The 14,939-nt window shown below is 41.0% G+C and overlaps 1 long non-coding RNA gene across 1 annotated transcript in view; it reads left to right on the forward strand.

The window, feature by feature from the left end:
• Window positions 1-11,625, forward strand: part of LOC131509132 (uncharacterized) — a 31,634-nt gene extending 20,009 nt beyond the window's left edge. Inside the window, exon 4 of the long non-coding RNA XR_009260304.1 lies at window positions 9,296-11,625. This is a non-coding gene — a long non-coding RNA (uncharacterized LOC131509132). The remainder of the gene's footprint in view (window positions 1-9,295) is intronic.
• Window positions 11,626-14,939: the final 3,314 nt, after the last annotated feature.

The following is a 14,939-nucleotide window of genomic DNA, read 5'->3' on the forward strand; positions in this document are numbered from 1 at the left end:
AGCATGTTTCTCAAATATTACCAAGAAGTTTGCCACTAGGAACATTGGGAAATGAAATCCAGACTGTATTTGTCCAAATAAATAAATAAATAAGTAGCCAACCAAGCCAAATCAAAATGGGCATTTGCTGTGTAATTTAATAGCCTAGACCCTTATTTGGTGATGTCGCAAAACAAAATAACTTTAATCCAGGTGCCTCTCCCATCCCCCAAAAATTTCAGTAAAAATGATTTATTAACATCTGAATGTGGTTGTTAACAAGGTCCTGGAGAACACTGCAGGGTGGACTTGTTTTTACTTATTCTTCTTTGAATGCTGTGAGCTTTTTCCTGTCTCTGTTCCTTCATGTATAGAATCCTATTTCTCTATAGTTCCCTTCCCCTCCTTTTAAAAGTATTTATGCCATAGTTAAAAGTATTTATGCCATAGTTACGTCTCCCCCATTTGAAAGTGAACCCTGTGAGAGTGAAGAAAGAAAGAAAACTAGCATTTGAATGCCTGCAACGAATCCCACCGAGAAATTCATATACATTATTTGAGTGGGCAGGAACCAAACCCAATTCCTCTTTATAGGTGCTGTGCTTATTATACGGCATAATTTTGCAGCCTGTGGGCCAACACAAACCGCTTCTTTTGTTCTGTCGACTTTGATGCACTTTGTCGTATGTGTGCATATTTACGTTTTCAAAATCATATATTAATCGACTTGGTACCATAAGGCAAAGTCTGAAACTAACAGACTGTTGATGTAATGCAAAAGATACAATGAAGATACTAAAATGAAACTAGGATGTAGACACCTAAAAGATCCCCAGGGAAATGCTTCAATAACAACGTGGAACTCCGTGAATTAGGAGAGCGGAAATGGATGCCACAGGCAGAAGAACAAACTGAGTTAAGGAGGGCCCATCATTATGATGATTTAGTACAGAATCTACTTAAGGGGAAAACACTTGGGGATGTGGGAAGAAGAAGAGGATTGAGAGGAAGCAAATTGACATTCCAGTCCTTCTCTTTGTGGCTGTTAAGATAATTCTGGTCGTACCCGCAGGGAATTAATTATATCTCATAGTAATAGTTAGACTCCACTCATATCATAGTCTTGCCTTGTGGTCAAATTTACTAATCGCTGAAAATTGTCCTGCATCCAGTACTAACTTTCTGAAAAGGAAGTAAACCCTTAGACCACAGATGGACCTTACTGCCCTTGGTTTATGATCTTACATCATTATGCTGACGGTTGGCAGCCTCTCCGGCATTTTCTCTAAATGTCTCAGTTGAAGGGAAAAATAGGCTTTTTTATGGCTCTGGATCTATCTTCTGTCACTGAATTTATTTCCTCTTTTGGGCCCTGGATCCTGTTCTTTTCCTCTTGCTAACCACTTTTGTTCATTAATTACCCCTTTCTCACATTTATCTTCAACCTTCCATCTCCAAGCTCTTCCATATTTACAAAAACCAACAAATAAACAAAAAACCACAAAGAAACTACTACCTTATATGCCTATGTCCTAACCAAACATCTTGGAAATTTTTCTATATTCCTTATTTCCAATTCTCCACCCCCTTCTGTGCCAACGCTCCCCTGAAAGTCCTCTCAGCAAGCTGATCAATGACCTCCTAATGCCAAACCCAGTCCTTTTTTTGCTTGACATCTTTGTAGCATTTAACAATTGAATACTTTCTCATTTTTAAAACTCTTTCATGTATTTGCTTCCACAAACTCCATTCCATCTACTCTTTTCTTATCACTTCTCCCCTGGGTTTCTGCTAAAGGCATCTTTATAAAATGGATTTCCTACTTCTTAGTTTTGCCTTTGTCCAGTCTACTCTTCTTGCTCGGTGCTAGAATTTGCATTTTTGAAATGAAATCTGTCACCCTTTAATGATGTCCTATTGTTTTCAGGATAAAGTTTAAATGCTGTCACATGGCTGATAATGTCCTCTTATTCCAGCCCCACCTTACTTGCTGAAAAGGAAATTGCTTGCCCCAGATTTCTTCACTTTCTGTTCCCTTAAGCTGGAACCAGACATTGCAGTGACCTGTTCTCAATTATGCACCGGTGGCTCCTGACCATCACATAGCAAAGCTATTCACCAGTCTAGGCTAGCAAGACAACTCTGTGAGAGAGAAGATCTATCTTATTTGGGGTGTTGTACTTTGGGGTTATTACTTTACCCTCGTCTTTACTGAAACTGGTTAAACTGGTTTCTCCTCATGCCATGTGGCCCTCATCTTGAATTGGATCCTGTGTTCCATTCAAACCAGGCTAGTTGAATTTCCAAAGCGTCCACATTCTCGTCCACAAACTCTCCATGTTTATGTACGTGCTGTTCCCTCTGTCTAGAGTCTGCCCCTCTCTATTTCTGCCTTACTATTCTTATTCATGACTTAGGACTCCAGTCAAGTGTCCGTCCCCATTTGAATCCTTCCCTAATATGCCCCTCACCCCCGTACTTTGCCCCCACAGCACTCTGCGCATTTTACCACAAGGTCTGTGATCACTGGTTTACCTGTGTGTTTTCCCTCTGATTATGAGCATCTTGATGGCAGAGGTGATCTTGTATCTCTGGCATATAGTTGGGGCTCAGCAAATGTGTACTCAGTGAGGAGTCAGAGAAGCTCAGTATGTTCCAAGTTTCCCTAGAAGAAGTCTGTGTGTATCTGTGAATATGTGTACATGTGTCTGGGATTGAGCCATCTTAACAGAAGTACCAGGAGCCTAACAGCCAGAGGCTGGGAGTGTAGCCAGTATCTTTAGAGAGTGCTGAAGGAGCAAGCTGGGACTAAGGGTTCAAATGCCAAGTCCAAGGATCAGGAGCAAGGGAGATCAGGAGGAGAGTAATCAGGACAGTCTTATAGAAAGAAGGATAATGGCCCCTACAGATTCCATGTCCCAAACCGCTGAACCTGTGAATATGTTTGGCTACATGGCTAAGGAGACCTAATGGTGCAGATGGAATTAAGTCTGCTAATCAGTTGGTCTTAAAATAAGGAGATTATCCTGGATAATCTAGTGGGCCCAATGTAATTCCAGGGGTCCTTAAAAGTGGTATATTGAGGCAAAAGATGGAGAAAGCAGAGAGATGGCAGGGTAAGAAGGATTCAGTCTAATATTGCTGGCTTTGGTGATGAAGAGCAGCCGTGAGCCAAGGAATGAGGGCAGCCTCTAGAAGCTAGAAACAGTAAGAAAGTGGATTCTCCCTTAGAGCCTCCAGAAAGGAAGACAGGCCTGCCAACACCTTGATGTTAGCCCAGTGAGACCCATTTCACACTTCTGACCTCCACATCTGCAAGATGATAAACACGTGTTGTTTTCAGACACTGAATTTGTGGTAATTTGTTGCAATAGAAAGAGAAAACGAATAAAAGTTATCACCAACTGAATGAACTTGGACAAGACACTTAATCTCCCTAAACCTCCTGCCTCATCTTATTAACAGGGATCATACTCATTCTGTGATTGTGAGGATTAGATGAGATATTGTATCTAAAAATCTTGGTAAAGTGCTTGGCACAGAGTAAGTACTTTGTGAACAGGAGTAATTGCTGTTATTATTATCATCATTGTTATTGTTCACTAATTTGCCCAATACCTCTAGGGTAGAGGGGAAGGAAGAGACAGAGACAAAAACATGGGAAACAACACAATAAATGTCTATTTTGGAAATCTGCAGGCATATTTGGTTTTAGCTCTCTTGTAATGTGTCTTCTTAACTCACAGAATGTGCTTCATTTCCTTCTGCTCTCTCTCTCTCTTGCTTTAGGTATTAAGATCTATTTTAAATTTAGTCATTTCAAAGCCTCCTTGGCATCGTGTAAATGTCGCACCATTAAATATATATTCAATGAGCGCTCGAGCAGGCTGCCTTCCCCGCCAAGAAATGGAGTCCCGTAGGTGGGCAGGTGGAGGAACTGACAGACACCACCCCCACGCCCCCCCACCCCCACCTCCACCCCCACCCCCCCCCACAAGCCCATCAACTCTGCTGTCCTTACTGAGCAGAATCACGTTTTATGAGCTCCAAATCAGGATGTGTGGTCTGACAAGCACGTTTTCTCCCGAGTTCTAATTTAGTTTTATGAAAAGGTTTTCACAGGTATTAAATTAAATCACATGAAATTTAGTGGATAGTCTTTGCTGCAAAGAATAAAATCTCAAGTAAAAAATTCAGGGAAAACATATATCAGTTTTTATAATATTTGAAATTTGAATTATCGGTGACAATCTAGACTGTAAGGCTTGGTGGCCATCTGGTGTGGAGGGGTGCAGTTTGCTTCTATTGTGTTTTGTTTTCCTTTGCTCTCAGGTATCCCCTTCCCTGACTCTTACCCCTGAGTCATGCTGCCCCATTCTAATGACGCGACCCTCATGAACTGCCAGACATAGAACGCCAATTCCTGGGTGAAGGAATAGATGTGTGATGCCAGCTTGGCTGATCATGATACGCCTTCACCCTGGCCAGTGATTGGCCCCATGGATAGGTCCATGATCCAAATGGAGCCAATTTCATACAGACAGATGAAGAACATGACTTTCTTTCCCCTAGAATAAGAAGCAGTGGAAAGCTATGTAGGAGTTGTTGCCCGCCATGTTTGCCACCACAAAAAGGAAACACATCTGCAGGAAGTGAATGGGGCCAAAACCAGAAAGAGGCAGGACTGAGAAGTGGAGAGGAGAGAAAAAAAAAACAAAAAACAAAACAACCCTAATGACATCTCTGAGCCCTCAGACCCAGCAGTGCCTAACACCACTTATTCCCCATCCTTCTCTGTACATGAGCCAATAAATCTTTTTTAAGTGGGATTTCTGTCACTTGAAATTGAAAGAGCCCTGGCTAATACACAGGGTTATTGCAAAAACACTGTCAAAAAGAGACCTCAGAAACCAACCCAGAGGTGGGCCAAACAGACACAGGAAGAAAACAGAGTGATATAGCAGGCGATAAGGCGGGGAAGAGCACAAGACTCAGAGTCAGAACAGCAGGGTTTATATTGCAGCTCTGCCATTTACCAACGACCTTGGAAAAAGTAAGGTGCAACCTTGGATGACAGCGTAACATTTCCACTTAATGGTCTATAGAGTGGATGACTATCCTATTGTTGCCATATATAACATGATGCTCTGAACACTCTTTGTAAATGTTAAGTGCTTGAAAATGGCACTTATTACATAGAGAGCAGCACCATAAAAAAGACTGTGGATTGAAACATAGACTGAAAAGGAGAAGCTAGGCTGTAAGTCACTGAACTCTTGAGAGAGAAATATGGAAATCAGTTAATGGTTGGATCTTCTATAAAGAATCTCAAGGTCAGACAATACTGAATGTCAGTGGTTTGAGTAAAAACATAGGCAAAATCTATGCAAAAACTAGAAAACAATTCTAAGGCTGTGTGTGGGATAGGAGAAGAAAGAGAAGAAAAGAGAACCAACACTCGTGAGATGTCCACAGTATCTCACTTGTATACCATGCATGCTCTCACATAACCCATGAAGTAATGCTGCAAATGTCAGGTATTAGTGTCCCCAGTTTAGACTTGGGGAAAACAAGGCTCAGTGCTTACAGTCAAGCCAAGATCTTAAGATTCTACAACTGGATTGCTAGACTATTCCACTGTCCATAAAATACATTTGAGCTAGACTTTGGAGCTTAGGTGAGGATATGCTTAGTTTTCTTTCCAGATTATAAAGACCAATAAACCAATATTTTAAATAAAATTTTAAATTTTAAAAATTTTGTTGGGAATGGTTTTCTGCTAGATTTAAAGTCTAGTGCTTTTAGTAGTTACTAGAAGTGTGTTTCTCTTCATCTGGGTGTCAAGAATCATGAAGGGTCTGAGATTTTAGCCTGCTTACACACGAATTAACTAGCCTGTTACTATTTTGTGGATGCTGGCAGAAGACATAAGACTCGTGGCCAAAGAGACAAAGGCCTTTATGATTCATGGCAAAAGTAGTAGTCAGAGCTTTATGTTGGTTTATGTCGGTTGGTTCCCAATCCCCACCACCAAGGCCCATGAAGGAGACAGAGAAAGCCCATGGTGAGTGCCCACACATGGTATGGGTTACATTACAGGAGGGGAACACTAAAACTAGGGATTTATTGCTTTTATAGCAAGTGAAGGCAAGACTGTTCTTTGTTTGGGGGAGATGTTACCATCATCCCTCAAGATTGCCTTCTGCAAACACAACTCTGAGAAACATCCTACGTATGGAGGAGGCTGGGCCTTGCATTTTGGGCATACCCAGCAAGAATGTGTAGGGAGGCTGAGGGCCCACGGTGAATTGCCTCTCCCAGCACTGAATCCTTCTCTAGACAACAATGAGGTCTTGTTCTTACTTACCCTCTCCAACTGCAGTTTCATTCTTTTGCTCTCCATTGAGATCATCCCTTGCACATATCTCTTCGAGCTGCTTCTCTTTCTTGTTCTGAACTACCAGAAAATTACCTTTCTAGTATCTCTATTTAGGGCAGGCTACAAGGGATATTCCCTTCTGTGAATTTGAGGACAGAAGGACAGAAGCAGCTATTTTCTCATGTTCTCCCAGTTAAACGAAATACCAATCTAGATGCTACTGTGAAGGGATTTTATAGATGTAAACTGTAAACAGTCTTATCAGTTGACTTGAAATTCAACAAAAGGGAGATGATTGTGGATGGGCCTTACTTAATCAATTAAAAGCCTTTTAAAAGAGAGCTTAGGCCTTTCCTGAGCTAGAGACCACAGACAGCAGCTAGCTTCTCAATGGTTCCCCTTTCCCATTAGATCCTCCTTCCTACCTGCCTGCCTGTGGACAATAACTTTCAGCTTGGACCCGTGGGTTTCTAGCCTGACATGGTCTTTTCTTCTCAACTGCCTATCCTATGGACTTTGGGGTAGCTAACTTAGTCCCCACAATTATGTAACTCAATTTCTCGTAATAAATACCATAATATATTAAGAAGAATTAACATATTATGTGTGCATTTTTAAATGTTTAGTTATTTTTGAGAGAAACAGAGACAGAGACAGAAAGAGAGAGAGCAGGGAAGGAGCAGAGAAGGAGGGAGAGAGAATCCCAAGCAGGATCTCCTCTGTCAGCACAGAGCCTGATGTGGAACTCAAGCTCACTATCTTGAGATCATGACCTGAGCTGAAATCAAGAGTCAGACGCTTAACCGACTGAGCCACGCTGGCACCCTAGCATATTATATTTATCATTAATATTTTTACTAATTAACCAATAACTAACACATTTTATATTAATATTTATAATGTATACAAATTATAATAAATATTATAATCCATAATATTTACAATCAACATATGTATCCTACTGGATTTTCCTCTCTAGTTGAACTCTGACCAATATATGTGCCATTTCATGGAAACTGCTCATTTAATGAGACTGAGACCTCCTTCCTGCCAAATTCAATGGCATTCTCAGTCCTCATTTTGAATGACACCTCACTCTTTAGGTTGCTTCTTCTTTGGTGTTAGAAATACTATTGAGGCTTTCTTCCCAGTACATTTCCTATTCTGGTTGTCTTATTCCTCTAACCTTAGTCATTTTCCTAAGAGTATTCTTGCCATGGTATATCTCTTCCTTCTTTAATGCAGGTAGCCTTCAATCATCATGGTCTTTACTATACTATACATTGGTCATACCAATGACTCAAATATATTCCTCTCATTTTCACCATCTCAGAGTCTTTATTAGTGTAACTTTTGCCCAACCCAGTTCATGAAAGATGCATCAAAGAGAAGACCAGCTCCAAGGCTGTTTGAATCTTCCTCCCCTCTGGACTCTAGAGAAACTGCCTTCATGGTTATGATAATGCTGATAAACAAAATTATCATTTATCGAGACTTAATATGCACTATACACTATTTAAGGTGCTTTACAAACATGATCTTATCTAATGCTTCCAATATCCTTATGAAGTCAATATTATGATTCCCTTTTTGTTCTTACACATTTTAGTATTATTTGTTCTAGTTCTGTGAAATATGATTCCCATTTTTCTTATGAGAAATCTGAGAATTGGGGAAATGTTATGTAATAGGTCTTGGGACCCACAGCCAGTAGATGTCAGAGTTAGGATTTATATGCTCAACCCAAGTTCCAAACAACTGATAATACTGCCTCTGTCAGAAGATATGGACAGTGAGGGCATAATCATCAAAGACCATTTACATGTGTACAATCTGGCCAGGCATGGCAGACTTGAGCAGGTAGCTTCATCTTAAAAGCTGGCAGTAGCCTTTGGGTGACTATTGAAACCATTATAGCCATGAGTCTCATCTAGCTGGTATAATCACAACTGTTCTTTGCCCGTGGCTCCTAATGTAGCTTTGCAGATTCTCCGAATACCACTGTATACCCTCAGACAAAGGATGGCAAGATCTTTCCCTTGCCAAGCTGTCTCCAGTCATGGACAACAACCCAGCTTCCAGACCATACTACTGTCTCACTGCTACTGCTTTATCACTCCTGATCTATGACCTTGAATCTGAATCTGAATCACACCATATTTGGCAGACCACTAGCCAATAGTCCAGGGGGGGGTTAGTGGTCATTCCCTCTGATGTCAAGTCAGTGCAGTGTTTTTGCAGAATCATGGTGCTTAAGGCATCCTGCAATAGAAAGCAGTAGAACACTGATGCCAATAAGAAAAAAATTGCCTTCTTCCCAAACAAGAATTTTTTGGCAATTATTTTAGTCTTGGCTAAAGTCTGTAAATTTTTGGCTCAGTATTTACTTTATGGGCCAATCATCAAATCCTGATGTGGCTATGAATAAAGATTATGTAGAATATGAAGAACAAATTACAAAGATGGCCATGGAAGCCTTGCAAAATCGAAAGGCATATGTGCCAGGATGGCAGAACACCTTGGCAGATATTTCCCTTGGAAGAGGGGGAATAAGGTAATTATTTCCCTACTCTTGGGACTTTACTTTCTGCTTCTTTGAAGAAGTCCTTGATAAATATTTTACATTTATCCACTTCCTTTTGTGGTAGTTTGTTTAAACATTTATTTCAGTTGGTTGTGAATTTATTTCAGTATTTTCAGAAGTTGGTTTGACAAGTTCACTATATCAATTACCCCAGACAGTAAAGGGACCACTTCCCACCTTCTTTGTTAGTTCAGTGACATGAAGAGCTCAAAAATGGCCTTGGAATAGCCTCAGCTCCCAATTTAGTTGAACTGTGATGCTGTTTTCTGATGGAACATTTCTCCTCAGAGTACAGCTCTTAAGGTTCTGGGGATAACATCAAACAATACTCCAGCCACTCTCATTTCTCTTAGTTCCCAGGCCTTTGCATTATGGCTACAGAGAACATACCACCAGCTATTGACCACTGGTTTAAGACACCTGCTTGTGAAAGATTTTCTTCATCAGGCCATTCCATTAATATCAAGCGATCTGCTTCTGGGTGACAGGAGAGTCATAAATGCTAAAGGTAAGAGCCCTTTGCCACACATCCTTTGCCACCAAATAAGTGCTTTTGTGAGATACCATGTCAATGGATAAGGCATCTGTAGGTCCACAAATAGGAATGCCAGCAGAAGAATTCTGATAAAATAAAGCAAAAGTGTATCTGAGATACACATTTATGCCTGTGAGGACAAATCACTGTCTACTCTGTGCTTTATTAAAGACCATGGCTGCTGAAAAGCTGGGCAATCAACAGTGGCTCTGGCCAAATAAGCTTTGGGGATAAGAAATCCATAATAAGCCTCCATCTTTGCCTCTATTTCCACTTTCTACATGGGCTCATTGAATAAGCACCAGTGTTGCCAAAAAAAAGGAGAGTGACTGACAGCTACCTTTCCTACCTATTTATTGAGAGCATTTACACATCAATAGCTGAAAAACCAGGTGCCAGGAGTGGTTATTGATTTTTTTTCCTAATAAAGATATATCCAAAACCTCAGCTGTGATTGCCATAACCACCTTATTAAGTCTGGAACAATCTACCATTATTCTCTAAGACCCATCTGGCTCTTGGATCTGCCAAGCAAGACTAGTTAAATGGGGATGTGGTAGGAATAATCACCCCTGCATCTCCCAAGTCTCTGATGGTGGCACTAATCTTTGCAGTTCCTCCAAAGAATGCCACATTGCATTGAGCTTATTATTTTGGGGCTTCCACTTGGCTCCTCCTATCATACAATCTTCATTCCACATAATAGAGAGCTAATGTGAGTATTCTGCCAATTGAGTATATCACTTTTCTGGAAGTGGGAAAATAACCAGATGAAAATTGGGTAAGAGAAGACACTTGTGCTTGCCAATGATTACTAGTGGCTTATCCCTTTCCCTCTGCTCCCATCGAGGAGGTTATCTATGCACTCCTCAACTTTGAACAACCCAATCTTGGAATCTTGTTTTTTTCAGAGGCTGTGTCCTGGGCCCACTTCTTCCAGTACTAATTACTATGTAAGTCAAGATTCTGGCAGGGAACAAGTAGTACATCCAAATTAGGGTAATTGGAGAATGTAATAAAGGGATATTTTACAAAGGTGTGGGTAGATTTAACAGAAATCAATAAGGGATAGAGAAGCCACACAGGATTAGCAACATCAGGGAGCAACCCCTGGAACTCAAGAAGAGGGAATAGTTATGGGGACTGAGAAAGAGCTGTAACCTCCAGTAAGGATTACAGCCACTGCTAACCTGCATAAGGAGGGAGCCAGAGAAATTAGTACCCTGATCTCAAGATACCCCAAGCCAATAGGTTTCCCACCCCCAGTAGACCAATTCTGTCTCTCTTCAGGGAATCTTAATTCCAAAGCAGACATTGCAATGGCACTGTCCAAAATTGACCATGCTTGAGCTCTCCTACTTTCCAAACTCAAGTTGGTCAGCCTTTTCTTCAACTCACTGAACTACCTTCCTCCTGCTGTAACTCTTTCTTTCTGTTTACTTTTGGCTAAATCAATCAGAGCCATTTCCAGTAGCAACGATAATTTGAGTCTCAGGTGGCGAAAAAGTAGAAAATGTTTCTAAAATTTCCAAAATCTAACTTCTGGCCAATAATTAATTCCACTTAATATTCCCATTCAAACTAGTTTCCATAGGTAGAGCACATTTCAAGTGCTGAATCCTGGAGGATGAGCCAATGTGTCAAAAGAAAAGACAAGGGAAGCAAAATGATCTGAACTTCACCTTCCAATGATTTATAGAACGAGACATGAAGGTTATAAGGCAGGTCCACTCACATCAACAATAAAGTGAGCAGAAAGAGGTTGTTGGACTAGGACCTGATGAAAGAAAGACACCAAAAGCTTCTGTGCATGACCCCTCCACCTTGTGCCCTTGAAGAGGTTTTTAAGTAGAGATGAGACCAGCAAAACTATTTTTAGAAGGACCACTCTGGCTGCAGGATGAAAAAGAAGTAGGCTGGAGGAGCGACCCAATTGGAGTTTGCTACAGGGTCTGTGCAGAAGAAGGTGCCCAAGCAGGCAAGGCCAGGAATGGGCTCCAGGAGTGCACTGGGCAGGTGACTGGAATGTTTGTCATCTGATCATGTGGTGACTGGAAGGATAATTCAGACATCATCATCCATCTCTATTGAGATAAGCAAGAAGAGAATTTATTCCTTCTTTTTATATCCCTTAAGTGTGCTTATTTCACTTTGTAGACATAAAAACAAAACAAAATAACAAAAAAACCCAACCTAAATATCAATCAATATAATTGGATAAAGAAACAATATTACAGTTATGCATTGTAATGTTGTGTATTAATAGGGAGATCTGTAGATCTATGGGAAAATGATCACAATACTGAAATGAAAAACAGAAGCTGCTGATGGTATGTAGAGAATGCTACCATTTTGGAAAAACAACAAATAAAATGTGTGTGTGGGGGGGGTGCTGAATATAGAAGTACAGGTGTGTGTGAATAGAAAAAGTCAGGAAAGATCTTCACAAAAATGTTAATGGCCGCTATATTTACAGATTATTTGATGGGAAATTTCCAAATTCTCCATACTATCTGTATCATTTTAATCTTTAACCACAAATATGTTTTATTTCTATGCCTGAAAAAGGCGGAAAAAATATGTTCATTCTATGATAACAAGACCACTTAAATAAGAACAATGCAAATGTTTATAAGAAGAAGCAGAGGATAAAGCCCCTTGTAGACATTACAGCAAAGATTGCTATGGAACGAGAATGGAGTAGGCCTTTTGACACCAAAATACAGTTGGGAACAGACCAGAACATTCTCTTGGTGATACCAAACTAAGGCTTTTTACCAGTCCTTTGGTGAAATTAATATGAGAACCCCATGGATGCTCTTTAGGGAGTCTTGATTATAATGACATCTAAGTTAACACTGTCGTGACTGTGCAGGATTTTTAGCCCTCATATTTTATTGTCTCTCAAAATCCAAGAATTTTTTTTTTAAATCCATGCAAGTAAAGTAAGATGCAAATGTCGGTGCTCTCCCTTGGCTACTGCTGTCAATGTTTTGGTGGGGAAATTAAGCAGGACCAGCCATTATAATATGGCTTGACTCTCTCTGGGTGTGCTTCACCATCAGGGTTGGTTTTACAGATGGGTGACCTATGCAGCCACACAGGGTCACGTTCTGAAGAACCCTTGGTTTAATGTTCTGCTGTGGTCATTCTAAAATTCTTTTTTTTTTCATTCTGAAATTCTTGATAATTTTATCTTTGACTTTGTGTTTTGTATGTGAAATCCAATGGGGCAATGGAACACGGGAATGATCAGAAGTGACAGGTGCTGTGTGCATGTGTTCTTGCTTCTCCTGCACCATTTGCATGTAGCCTTTGAGATGTGCATGAGCAGAGAATCCAGAAGGATCCACCATTCATGGAGTCAAGCAAGACTCCAAGCAAGTACAAAAAAGCATGTTCTGTCTACAGTGGAGGGAGAGGGGGTGCTGACAGCCCCGAGAGCCTCTGCTCTCTGTTCAAGCCAGAAGTTGCTTTGAATACAAAAAGAAGGCAATCGCATTCTAAGAAACCTGAATGACCAAGGAATCCTGTCATGTTCTTTCTTACTCTTCTCACTTCCCTGCAGTAGCCAACCATGTACTGAAAATGATCACATATAAGGAAAAGGAAAAGATATGGCACCCCATAGTACCTTTTCTTTCACTCCTTTCTCATAAATCTGGGAGCCAAAGATAGAGAATATTGGTAGATTTGCACATATAAAGTGAAATAAAATAGTGAGGGTTCTTTGTTCAGCATTTCCCGTGTTTTATAAAAATGAAACATATATACATGTATGTATATGAGATATGAAATAAAAATTGTGCAATTTTGGTGATTTCACATAAGAGGTAAATGCTCTTATATTTGCATTTAAAGTTCGTATTGCACAGCGATGCCTCAGTTGATTAAGCGTCCCACTCTTGGTTTCGGTTCAGGTCATGATCCCATGGTGTGTGGGTTTGAGCCCGGCATCAGGCTTTGTGCCGGCCATAGCCTGCTTGGGATTCTGTCTCTTTCTCCTTCTCTCTCTGCACCTCCCCCACACTCTCTCTTCCAAAAAATAAATAAATAAACATTTTTTTTTTATTTTTTTTTATTTTTGGGACAGAGAGAGACAGAGCATGAACGGGGGAGGGGCAGAGAGAGAGGGAGACACAGAGTCGGAAACAGGCTCCAGGCTCCGAGCCATCAGCCCAGAGCCTGACGCGGGGCTCGAACTCACGGACCGCGAGATCGTGACCTGGCTGAAGTCGGACGCTTAACCGACTGCGCCACCCAGGCGCCCCTAAATAAACATTTTTTAAAAAACATTGGTATTGCACAGTATGAGTACAAATAGTAAATTCAAACTAATAATGTAGAATTTTCATTTTTCTTTACTTATATTACTACTGAACCAAAAAAATTTTAAATACCATAACAAAGCAAGAGAGAAACTGTGGAGGAAAGAACAGGCTTTGTATTTTAGGACCTTTAATGGTACTTTTTACTGCATTTTGAACAAGAGGTCCCAGATTTTCACTTTGCAGTAGGCCCTGCCAATTATGCAGCCAGCCCCACCTGTGATTGCAGCAGCCGTCAATTCAAGTGGCTTTGGGACGTTTTGGTGGTAACTTGATGGAGGCAGTGGCGAAGGCTGAGAAACTGCACAAACATCACTGAAGGCGACACAGGAGAAAGGGGTCTGGAAGGGAGGTGGGGGCATTGACTAGTAGCCTTGAGCAGTGCCCCTTGTGCAGCTTTCCGGGAATGACAGGGACAGCATCACTAAAGAGAGATGCTTAGTGTAAAGAGGCAGGTTCATCCCTTTAAACTGCATGGATTTCTCTGCCATTTAGTGCTGAGAAGTGATGTTAGAGAAAGGCTCTTTTCTCATATGATTGCTGATAACCTTCTGTCTATTACTCGAGCTCACTACTTGGATGTATTTGTGCAGCAAAGCTGAGCCCTTCCTCTCAGGAAACCCAGAGAACAGCGTGATAGATCAATTGATTTGTCAAGCCCCAGCAGACAGAAACAATTTCCTTGGCTAGACTTGGTTAATGCAGATGGCCGGCTCCTTCACCCTTAGTACACCTCAGCCTGGCCACGGATAATGTTTCTGGGAGGATGTCACAGTCTCCCTGGAAAGCTCTGGGCTCTTCCTCTAGGCATTTGAAAGAGAAGATAGCACAGCGCAGCACCAGCCTGAGAAAACCATTAGCGTAATTTGGGTGTGCCTGGGAGAACAGATTAGGTTGTAAGGTGCCTGCTGGTAGTCCCATTGAAATCTGATCCTGCCTTCCCTTCCTGTGGTGTCAACCACCAGCACACCTGAGGCTCAAGGTGGAGAGAAGACAAAGAACATACCAGCCAAATGCCAGTTCTTTATACTTGCAGCACTGACTTCTAGCCTCTGTCTGATAAACTGAGATTGTGTTGTCAAGAAGCACATGACTTCTTAGCAGATTCTCTCCTTACTGATTTTACTGCTTTGA

Source organism: Neofelis nebulosa, chromosome 4 (genome assembly GCF_028018385.1).
Source record: "Neofelis nebulosa isolate mNeoNeb1 chromosome 4, mNeoNeb1.pri, whole genome shotgun sequence".
In the NCBI taxonomy this organism is placed as follows: Eukaryota; Metazoa; Chordata; class Mammalia; order Carnivora; family Felidae; genus Neofelis; species Neofelis nebulosa.